This window comes from Sapajus apella, unplaced genomic scaffold (genome assembly GCF_009761245.1).
Source record: "Sapajus apella isolate SASKATOON/1434 unplaced genomic scaffold, GSC_monkey_1.0 scaffold14, whole genome shotgun sequence".
In the NCBI taxonomy this organism is placed as follows: Eukaryota; Metazoa; Chordata; class Mammalia; order Primates; family Cebidae; genus Sapajus; species Sapajus apella.
In genome coordinates this window covers 26,874,642-26,886,411 of record NW_022436954.1, presented here as the reverse complement: position 1 = coordinate 26,886,411, position 11,770 = coordinate 26,874,642, and positions in this window count along the sequence as shown.

Genomic DNA, 11,770 nt, shown 5'->3' with positions numbered 1-11,770 from the left:
AGCTGCTATTATTTAGTTGCAGCCAATTACTGCCATATAAGAAGGTAGTCCAGGGTTTCTGACCTTCCATTTTTTTCAGTAAAAGTCAGATATCTATATGTTTTGGTGAAATTGTACAATTTTTATGGCGTTGGCCACTGACTTTACTTTTTTTAACAAAATTCCTGAGGTCCAAGTGGGTCAAAATCGGCTTGCAGGCTTCCAAAGGACAACCATTAGAGTAAAGGAAGGAGCTTGCTTGGCCTTTGTAGCTAGACAGTCTTGATTTTGCATCCTGTTTCTACCTTTCACAAGTATTTTAACCTCCCTGTGTTTCCGTTTTTAGGTCAATAAAATGGAAAGAATAGGCTTCTGGAGGGTTAGTGATGATGTACATGAAGCATTTAACACCGTTTCTGGCACATAGCGGAAGTTCAATAAATGATACCTATTGTTAGTGGGGCCCACCCACAACTCAGCCCTGCTGACTGCTGACCCAGTTCTCTTTCCATTATGAAGAGGCTTAAAAGAAAATCCACATCCCTGGCACTCAACTTCCAATTCTGCACTTTGCAGAATTCATTCTGCTACAGAAAGGCAGGTTTTTCCCACCCTGGTCTTATCATTCCCAAGAAGAATCCAGAAGCCAGAGGAATGAGGAGGCTATCACCCTAGGAGTCTGGTATGGCAGGTGGCATGGAACAAGGGGAGTCAGATGATCTGAGCTCTAGTCCAGGCTTTGCCACTAACAAGCTGTGTGAACTTGGACAAGTGACTGAATTACTCTGGGCCTCTGTTTGCCATTAAAAGTAAGCACAGTAATATTCACCTAAAGAGTAATCATGAGAAAGTCAAATTATACATTGTGCCGGATTTCCTCCATCTATGTTCCCACACCTGCCACTCTCCTGACTTGTATAGGAAAAAAGCAACTGTTTTTCTCCATGCTCACCCTTAACACAGAGCACTTCTGGGACCAAATACGGGAGTGACAGGGTTGTCTCACACCAAGTATTCATAATTCTCTACTTCTTGGTGGACACCAACTGGGTGCCCTAAAATTTAACTCAATTATGACACTATCTACCTGGAGATAACATCAAAATTCTACAGGTTAAGGGCTTGATCCCATGAGATTGCCCCATTTCAAACACCTATTGCAAGTTCAGGTTGTCATTCATGCTCCTGACTCGTTGACTATACATCAGAGGTTCCCATGACCCCTCAGTTTCAACCATTTAGTCTAGAATAGCTCACAGAACTTAGGAAAACAGTTCACTTATTCAATTACTAACTTATTATAAAAGGATAAGGATAAAACTCAGGTACGAATGGGAGACATGCATAGAGCAGTGTATGGGGAGTGGGAGGAGCTTCCATGCTATCTTCCAGGCGCTGCCCTCCCAGCACCTCCACGTGTCTGCCTTCCAGGGAGCTCTCCCAACCTCATCCTTTGCGATTTTTATGGAGCTTCATTACATAGGCATGATTGATGAAATCATTGGCCATTGGTGACCAAGTCAGTCTTCAGACCCTCTGTCCTCCCAGAGGAGATTGGGGTGGGGTCAGTGGAAGGCTTGAAATTTTAAAAGTCACCTCATTAACATAAACTCAGGTGTGGTTGAAAGGGGCTTATTATGAATAACACAAGATACTCCATTCACCTTTACTAATATCACCTAGGAGACTCCAAAAGTTTTATGAGCTCTGTGCTTGAGAATGAGGACCAAGACCAAATATATACATACATGTGTGTGTGTGTGTGTGTGTGTGTGTGTGTGTATTTATTTATTTATTATGAGTCACAATATCACACCACTCTTCTCCCCCTAGCTTTGTACCCTGGAGTTTGATCTCAATGGGCTGCATCAATAAGGCCCTTCCCCTCTGGCTTCCAGGAGTGTTCAGCACTGAGACACATCAGCAGGTGACCAGTGCATGGAAAGAAAGAGAGATGGCAGAATTTATTCCCCCAGCTTATGGCAGTGACCAGAGGCTGTGCCCCTCTCAGTCTCCTATCAAGCAGCCCATTCCTACAGCTTCAGTTCCAGATCTCCATTCAGTTGTAGCCATAGATCCAGATGCAGCTATCACTCTCTTTGAGGATCCACTTCCTCCCCAATCCTTTCAGCCCAAGCGTGGTAGCAGCTCCCCAGTCTGTGTAGCCCCAGGACTTCACCACCCTATATTGGTTTCCGTTAACCCTGCTACAGCTTTGTAATCAGTCTCTTACCAAACTCTCCCCCGTTACCCTGATTGTGCAATCTGTTTACTGCAGGGCCCTGACCCTGACACATAGAGCATGTGTTTGGTTTTTTTTACCTTGGAATCTGGGACCTGGAAACCACTCAAGCAGTGTTGTTGGAATTTGAGAGCATAAGCCTTTCTGCTTCATCCTCAGGCTGTCAGAGAATCCAGTTACCCCGAACCCTCATCTCCAGAGTGGCCCAGTCCAAACATGTTGATGAGGCACACATTCATTCACAAATGTTTGTCATGTACCTGTAAGATACCAGGTCCTGCACTAGGTCCTGAAAATCCAACTGAGATCAAGCAATGTTTGTGTCTTAGTGGAACTTATAGTCCTATGGGATGATGTGGAAAATGTTCCCAGAGAGACAATCTCTTTACAGGCCATCAGGAGGCCAGCTGACTGGCCAGAGTTCCCATGGCCATGAGGACCCAAGGATGCTCCCTGGGGACTATGTGTACTTATTGTTTGCAACCAACCCTGTAGATTGACTAACCTAACAACTGTCCAGAGCTCCTAGCCACCAGTTATGTAGCCATGAGGCACACTTCTAGCTGATGAGACATAAGCATAAATCTTCAGGTTGGGGCTTCCAGCAAAGCCCTTTCTTCCCTTATAAATTAGGATAGACTCTGCCGGCGTCAACCTTCATTTTCTTTTTGTCCTTTCCCTTTACCTGCTTAGAACAAAGATGTGATGCTTGGAGGTGCAGTGACTATGAGACAATAAGCCAATACTCTAAGCCTGGCAAGGCAGGAAAAGGAAATAGCTTGGGGCCATACAGAATCATTGAGCTGCCGCATTTGTATGAAATAAATAAACCCCTTCCTGTTTAAGCCACATGTGGGTAAGTAGCCTGTTATGTACGTTCAAGAGTATTCATATCTGGAGGGAACCTTTGGATTGTCTGTTCCAACTTATTGCCATGTATATCATGAAAACGAGGCAAAGAGAGGAAAAACTTGCCCCAAATCACACAGCCCAACTAGAGCTTCCATCTCCCAGCCATCCCTAGTCCTCACTCACAAGCTCCTACAACTCATGCAAAGACTGAGCTCGGTGTGTTTCAGCTGTTTGCCTAGTGAACAGGTCCTTTGGAAACACAGCTGATTTCACTTAGTCCTGCGTGGTCCCCTTAAAAAAAAAAAAAAGCCTAGTTGTTGCTTGCTCAAACATAACCCCGCTGAGCCTCTAGTAGGTCTAGCCTGGCTAACCCTGCACTGGGTGATTTCCAGAGCTGTGAAGAAGCACCTTGTGCCACCCAGAAGCATTTATGAGAACAAACTGAAAAAAATAGAGGCTCTCTGCCTCTTGACATGGACTTTTTGTGAATTGTACTTAACCCCATCTCTAAAGCTGTCTTTGGCAGTGCCACTCCAAAAGTACTTCCGATTGCAGGCAGAGATCTGGTTCTGTCCCTTACCCCGAGTAGTCCCCTCTCTCCTTCCCCACCTCCATCTACCACCATGCATATGCGCGTGCGCCCGCACGCGTGTGCACACACACACACACACACACACAACACATGCTGGAGATTTTACTGTAAGTCACTGCTTTATGAAGTACTTACTCTTCCTGAGAATGCTGAAAGAGGGAGGAAAGCCATAGAAAAAGAGTCTCTAGAATCTCAAAAATAGGCTCATCAGCTTTATCAGAAGCTGCAATGGACTGAATATTTATGTCTCTCTAAAATGTATATGTTGAAATTCTAATCCCCACCATCATGGTATGAGGAAGTGGGGCTTTGGGTATGTGATTAGCTCTTGAGGGTGGAGCCCTCATGAATGGGATTAGTGTGCTTACAAAGGAGGCCCTGGACAGCCCCCTTACCTCTTCTGGCAACTATCCATGGACCAGGAAGCAAGCCTTCGCCAGACATGGAATCTGCCAGTGCCTTGATCTAGTTCTTTCCAGCCTCCAGAACTTTGAGAATTAAATTTCTGTTGTTCTTAAGCCACCCAGTCCAGGGTACTTTGTTATAGTGGCCCAAATGGACTAAGACAGGGAATTCCTCCTGCATGCCAAGAGTACCACATGTTGCAACCTGCTGACTTTCCCCTAGGACATTCTGCATATTCATTGGGAAGCCTACAGTCACTGCTGTAAGATAAATTCAGAATTCTCAGCAGCTAACAACGCCCACCTCTCAGCTTTTTCCCTAGGTCCACCTTCTGCACTGCAGTCTGATGAGGGCTGCTGAGGGAAAACTGGAACCCACCACTCCGCACACTCATGGTTTTGAGCAGGAGTTAGCTGATTCTGGAGCTGGAAATGCTCAGCTCAAGAGATGCAGATAAAGAGAAATTTCTTGCTCTTCTGGCTGTTCTAGAGCCCTGCTCTTGGGATGATGGGGCTCAGGAGCCCTGTGGCATGGCTTTCTCCAGGGTACCAAACTGTCAACACCATCATCACTACCACTACTACCAATGATGATGGTACCTAACATGTGTAGACTGATACGAAAATGGCCCCAATTCCCCTTCCCTCCTTCATCCACACCATTTCCAATATGTCTCTGCAGTTCTTCTCATCCAGCATTTGGCTGTTTCCCCACACTGCATCTGGATGAACTTGTGACTTACTTTGGCCATTTGAACACATCAGAAGTGACATGGGGCCAGCTCTAAGCTTAGACCTCAAGAGGCCACACTCTCCCTTCAGACCCTGCCACCAACATGTGAGTAAACCCAGGTTAGCCTGTTGTATGAGGAGCGACACGTGACTCATTTACCCCCTTGTTCCAGCTGACAGCCTACCAGTCTCCAGACATGTGAGTGAGGCCATCCTAGACTAGAGAGCTCCCAGCCAACCTGCCCACTGACCGCTGACACAATAAAATCAGCCAAGCCTGGCCCAGGTCAGCAGAGCTTCCAGGCTGACATGTAGACTCATGAGCAATAATAATACATGATTCTTAAGCCATCAAGTTGGAGGGTTGGCCATTACATAGTCATTTTTTGACCATTAGCTATAGGCCAAGCTCTATGCCAAGAGCTTTTCACAGAGTGCTTCATTAAATTCGTACAACAGCTCCGCGAAATAGAAATTATCATCTTCCTTCTCTAGAAGAAACTGATATTTTAAAAAATTAAATAATTTGCCTTCAGTCACACAGTAAGAAGTGGATCTAGATTTGAAGCCAAGCATTCTGATTCTACAACTGTCTTAGAATCTCCTTTCTTCCAGGAGCTTTTTTTTTTTTTATTTTTAATTTCACAGACCTGTTTGGCTCCAAAATTTTAGAACTTTTTTAGATTATTGTCATAGTACCTACACAGAAGGGGTTTCCAATCCCCAGGCCGTAGACCAGTACTGGTCCATGGCAGGAGGTGAGTGGGGAGCAAGCATTGCCTCCTGAGCTCATCTCCTGTTAGATCAGTGGTGGCATTAAATTCTCATAGGAGTGTGAACCCTATTGTGAACTGTACATGCGAGGGACCTAGGTTGCATGCTCCTTATGAGAATCTAACTAATGCCTAATGATCTAAGGTGGAACAGTTTCATCCTGAGACTATCCCCCAACACCGCCCCATCTGTGGAAAAATTGTCTTCCATGAAAGCAGTCCCTGGTGCCAAAGAGGTTGGGGACCTCTGACCTATAGTCTCTTTGGGGTCAGGGCACGAGTGATTTGGGCCCATGCCTGAGTGCACATTCTGAATAAGTCTGACCATCACATCAGCTCTAATTCCTCTCTTTCCTACACGTAATCCATCAGCAAATCCTGTCAGCTCTGCCTTCAAAATCCATCTGAACTCTTGTCACTTCTCATCATCTTCGTTGCTACCAGTCTAGTCCAACCCACCATCCCCTTTGACCTGCTTGATTGAAGCAGGCTTCTAACTGATCTCCCTGACTCTATTCTTCCCCACAACAATCTTCTTCTCATATCAGCTAGAGTGATCATTTGAAAATTAAAGTTAGTTTATGGCAATCTACTGTGTAATTATAGATTGCCATAATCTGACTTTAATTTTAATTTTAACCCTTTAACGATTTCCCAGGACACTTAGAACAGAATCTCAAATCACTACCACATCTCTCAGGTTTCATGATCTGGGCCCTGGCTATTTCTACAACTTTATCACCCTCCACCTTCCTCCTTGCTTACTGCTGTCTGGTCATGCTGGTCTCCTGGATCCTCTTATCCAAAGCATGCTTCTGCATTTGGGCCTTTGCATTATTTCCTCTACCTAGAATGTTCTCTGCCCTCAAATATCTACAAAATCTTACTCTTACTTTGTCAATCCAAATACTGCCTCCGTAGTGTTCTCTCTCCCTGCCATGCTTTATTTGTATTTGGAACGCCTACTACTACCTACCATTGTGTCATTCATATTTTCTTATTGTTCAATTTCCTTTTTTTTGTTTTGGAGACAGAGTCTCACTCTGTCTCCCAGGCTGGAGTGCAGAGTGCAGTGGTGGTGCCATCTCAGCTCACTACAACCTCTGCCTCTCAGGTTCAATGCTTCCTGGGTTCAAGTGATAATTCTCCTGCCTTAGCCTCCTGAGTAGCTGAGACCACAGACACCTGCCATCATTCCTGGCTAATTTTTGTGTTTTTAGTAGAGACACGGTTTCACCATGTTGGCTAGGCTGGTCTCGAACTCCTGAGTTCAGGCAATCTCTCCCAAGTTGTCATCAACTGATCCCAAGTGCAAGAACCTAGAAACTTGCAAGCGTTTCTGCACATGTATCCGCTTTCTTATCTGCAACTGACAGCTTCAAGCAAGGATGCACCTCAGTACTTTAACAGTGAAATAAGTAAGAAACTAGTATGCAAATATATCCTTTTGTTGTGGGTAAATAAATTCAGATCATTTGAGTACAGAAAAATGGCTCATTGCCATCCTGAGTTGATCCACTTCTTTGGCCCTGGTGGCAGTTTCTGGAATTGCAGGCAAGGAAGAGGGAATGGGAAGTAAAGGGAAACATTTTGTTTATTCAACAATTATTTCCACCAGGCACCGTGGCTGATACCTGTAGTCCCAGCTTTTTGGGAGGCCGAGGTGGGCTGATCACTTGAGGTCAGGAGTTCAAGACCAGCCTGGCCAACATGGCAAAACCCTGTCTCTACTAAAAATACAAAATTAGCTGGGCATGGTGGGCAGGCATCTGTAATTTCAGCTACTCAAGAGGCTGAGGCAGGAGAATCACTTGAACCCGGGATGCAGAGGTTGCAGCGAGCCGAGATGGTGCCCACACCACTGCACCCGGGCTTGATGACAGAGTGGGACTACATCTCAAAAAAAAAAAAAAAAAAAAAAAAGCATTTATTTCACTAGACTGAAGACATGGCTGCCTCCCCTTTGGGAAATCAATCCCTGGTCTCTAGCAAAATAGGATCTAGCAGTACCACTGTCCAGGGGTGTTGCCGATACCTTCTCTGATCTGGTCTGTAGAATGCATTTGGCAAGGAGCATCTATTTGAATACTCACAACAGACAGGCTGGAGAGAAGTCTATCCCATTATTAACGAAGAAACCAGGATGTGAAGTATTCTTAGGGCTGAAATGGGAAAGAATTGGAACCTAGGTCAGGCTGATTCTCAACCCTGTGATCTTCCTTGCACTAACCAAAGGGGATAAACTTCGCAAATTCAACTCATTGTGTACCACATCGCACTTCCCAAGTCTCTGAAATTTGAACTTTCCTGCCAGTTATAATCTCATTAATTCAACAGCCTTTATTGATTGCCTCCTGCGTGCCAGGAACTGTGCTTTGCCTAGTGGCTTCCAGAGAATGACAAGTGAACAATGATAATGACATAATTTATGTGGCAAAAATGCAACTCCTAAGGAGTGCCTCTCTCAAATTGAGTTACTTTTCCACTATTGAATAAATTGTAATTTGAAAGGCTAGTAAAAGTGCCCTCTTTTGGTGAGCCAAGCCAATCAATATGTGCCATTTTAAATGCTTCATTATGCTTTTCTCCTATTCAGGCAGATTGGAGAAAAAGCAAGCATTTGAGGGCTGAGATTACTGGGTTAGGTTTCTTAAGAGAGTGAGGGTTTTTTTTTGTTGTTGTTGTTGTTGTTGTTTTTTTTGAGTGATTTGTTTCTGAAGAACAGACAGCCTAGGGCAGCAGGCTAAGCAGACGGCTTTTCTGTTTCCTAGATTCCCCACCCCCAACCCGGGCTTGCCTGTCCACAGTCATGGGGACAGGGTGAGGGGATAGGAAACAGCCTCTGCAGAAATCTCCTCGTAGATGCAGACACTTTGGCTGCGGGTGCGCATCCTGACAGCTGTCCTCAACGGTGGTCAGCCACAGAGCAGATTCTAGAACAGTAGGTACTTGTTATAGAATGTACATTGTCACGTACAAAACCTGGGAACTTTGGCTCTAAAATCTTAAAAGGGGTTATTCCTGCCTTGCAGGATTATGAGTGGGTGTTTTTTTCCTGTTGTATCTCTGCAATGCCTCATTTTTCTTCTATAGATCTGTATCACCTATAATCAACCGGTGTCATTGGGCTGCTTCACCCCACTTTCACTCTCCTACTACCCTTTCTAGCCCCTCCTATTCCCTTTTCAGAGTGTGTGTGTGTGTGTGTGTGTGTGTGTGTTTTAATTCTCTCCCCACCTTACAGAGATGAGGAAAATCTTCTCTCTGCCCTCCCACTTTCAACCTCTTCACAGCCTCACTAAGCATGCAGAAGGTCCAGGAACCTAAAAGCAATTTCTCCTGTCCTCTGCAGTATGCCTGTCAATCAGCTTCCCCCAGCTGTTTCCCTTGGAAAGCAACTGCCCATTGGCCCAAGCGAGGAGGATGGCAGAAGCAAGGATGGTACAGGATCAAAAGGCCACAGATCTGTCCAGCACAATTTCCTTTTCCTGAGCTCCAGGAAGGACCAGGCTAAGTCCAGTGACCTGGGCCACAGATCTATAGTGTGACCTTCGAGGCACAGAGATGTTTGAGGACTTGCCAGTTCCCTTGCTTGTCAAGTGGAAAGAATAATGCCTTCTGCCTCACAGGTGTGTAAGGAGAGTCAGAGGAAATTACAACTACAAACATGTTCCAAAGGTTGAAAGCCCTGCAAAATGAATCACCAAGACCCAGAAAGCCTTTCTCCTCAATTTCTTTCCCACCTGTCTTCTCCTCTCCACTCCCCCGATTCTCCCCCTTCGTGGCCTTCACACCCCTGCCTTGCACTCAGGGCCTCCCTGTCTTCTCTCTTTCCTCATCTCAGTCCCACCTCCACACTTAGGCCCAGTCATCTCTGTAAAAACTCACTACTCAGCAATACACATACCTCTACAAAACCTCCAGTGACAATCCTCTACCAAGACAAAAAGCAGAACCCTCGGCCACGTGGGGATGGGCAGAATTAGAAGTATGACCACATGACACGTATTCTTGTATATATAATATGCTTCCTTTTGAGTGTGGGTGGAACCTATTAATAGGTTGAGCTGTCACTTCCATAATTATGTTATACAGCAAAGGGGAGCTTCTCTAGGTGGGCCTAATTTAATCAAACAAGCCCTTTAAAAGTATAGAGTATTCTTCAGCTGGTGGCAGAAGAGGAATTCAGAAATCAGAAGCATGAGAAACATTCAACAACAGCTAGTAGGGAAACGGGAATCTACAAACCACAAGAAACTGAATTAGGCCAGCAACTGGGATGAGCTTGGAAGCCAATTTTCCCCCACAGAGCCTCCAGATAAGAGCCCAGTCTGGCAACATCTTAATTTTGACCTGTGAGACCCTAAAGAGAAATCCAAATGCTCCTGCCTGGACTTTTGACCTACAGAACTATGACATAATAAATGGGTGTTGTTTTAAGCTTCTAAATTTGTGGCAACAGAAAATGAATACACCCGCTATTTCAAAGCCTTAAGAATTCTTATCCAGTCGACTTCTTCAATCCTACTCTGAAATATAAGCTCTGGAGTCATTTTGGGGTTCACATCTGGCCTCTACCACTTGCTGGCAAATTATGTGACATCTATGTTTTTCCATTACTTCATCTATATATTTAGGATAATTCTAGAACGTTCCTCATGAGACTGTTCAGAGGATTAAATGAGATAATACAGCAAAGTCCTCTGTATAGTATCCAATATAAAACAAATGCTATATAAATCTTTTTTTCTTTGTAGAATTATATTATCTGCAGGTGTTCCCCTTAAGTTGAATGGGTTTATTTATAAACTCAGGAAAATACACTCTTGTGCTTGGCTCACTTCATGGCCACTGCCAGGCATGCCTTCTGCCTGGTACTGTGCCTCTCAAATGCCCATCTGCATTAGTCCATTTTCGCATTGCTATAAAGATACCACTTGAGACTAGGTAGTTTATAAAGAAAGAGGCTTGGGCCAGGCGTGGTGGCTCACGCCTGTAATCCCAGCACTTTGGGAGGCTGAGCGGGTGGATCTTGAGGTCAAGAAATCGAGACCATCCCGGCCAACATGGTATATCCCTGTCTCTACTAAAATACAAAAAAGTAGCGGGGCACAGTGGTGTGTGCCTGTAGTCCCATCTACTTGGGAGGCCGAGGCAAGGGAATCACTTGAACCCAGGAAGCGGAGGTTGCAGTGAGCCAAGATCACACCGGTGCACTCCAGCCTAGCAACAGAGCAAGACCCTGTCTCCGAAAAATAAATACATATATACATACACACATACATACATAAATGCATAAATAAAGAGGCTGAATTGACTCACAGCTCCATATGCCTGAGAAGGCCTCAGGAAACTTACACTCATAGTGGAAAGTGAAGAGGAAACAAGGCATGTCTTACGTGGCCTCAGAAGAGGCAGGGGAGGGGAACTGCCAAACACTTTTAAACCATCAGATCTTGTGAGAACTCACTATTATGAGAACAGCATGAGGAAAACCACCCCCATGATTCAATCATCTCCCACCAGGTTCCTTCCTCAATACATAGGGATTACCAATAAAGACGAGACATGGGTGGGGACACAGAGCCAGACCATATTACTATCCTTCCAGGCCTTGCTCAGATTGCTCTCTGCTTCATGAAACCTTCCCTGGCCTCTCCAGCTTATCGTGGTCTATCCCTTATACTAATTTCCACAGTACCAGAGAATGGCGTAAATACTGAGACTGTCTCATACCTCATCATGTAAAAGTATGCTTTTTCTTCCAAAGAAATGCCTGTTTGTTAGAGATAATTGGGAAAATCCACAAAAGTTCAAGGCAGGAAATGAGTTGGTATTTCCACCATTGTTAATGTTTTGGTGTATTTCCTTCCAGCCTTCTTGGTTTTGTTATTTGTGTAAATGTAAATATGTATGTAAACAATTGCCTTTCTGAGCATAAATCTTTCTGCCCAAGGCATTCATCTGCCTGAGAAGAGATTAGGATTTGTTCACAGAAAGAATTCAAAGAGAAAGAACAACATGATATTCAGGTCTAGTAATGCAAAACAGGATTATGCAGGAAACCAATGCATTAAGAGTTGGTTTAGCTGAGGTTCCTGTACTAGTTCTTATTGCAGCTGAAACAAATTACCATAAACATAGAAGCTTAAAATAACATAAATGTATCCTCCTATGGTTCTGGAGGTCAGAAGTC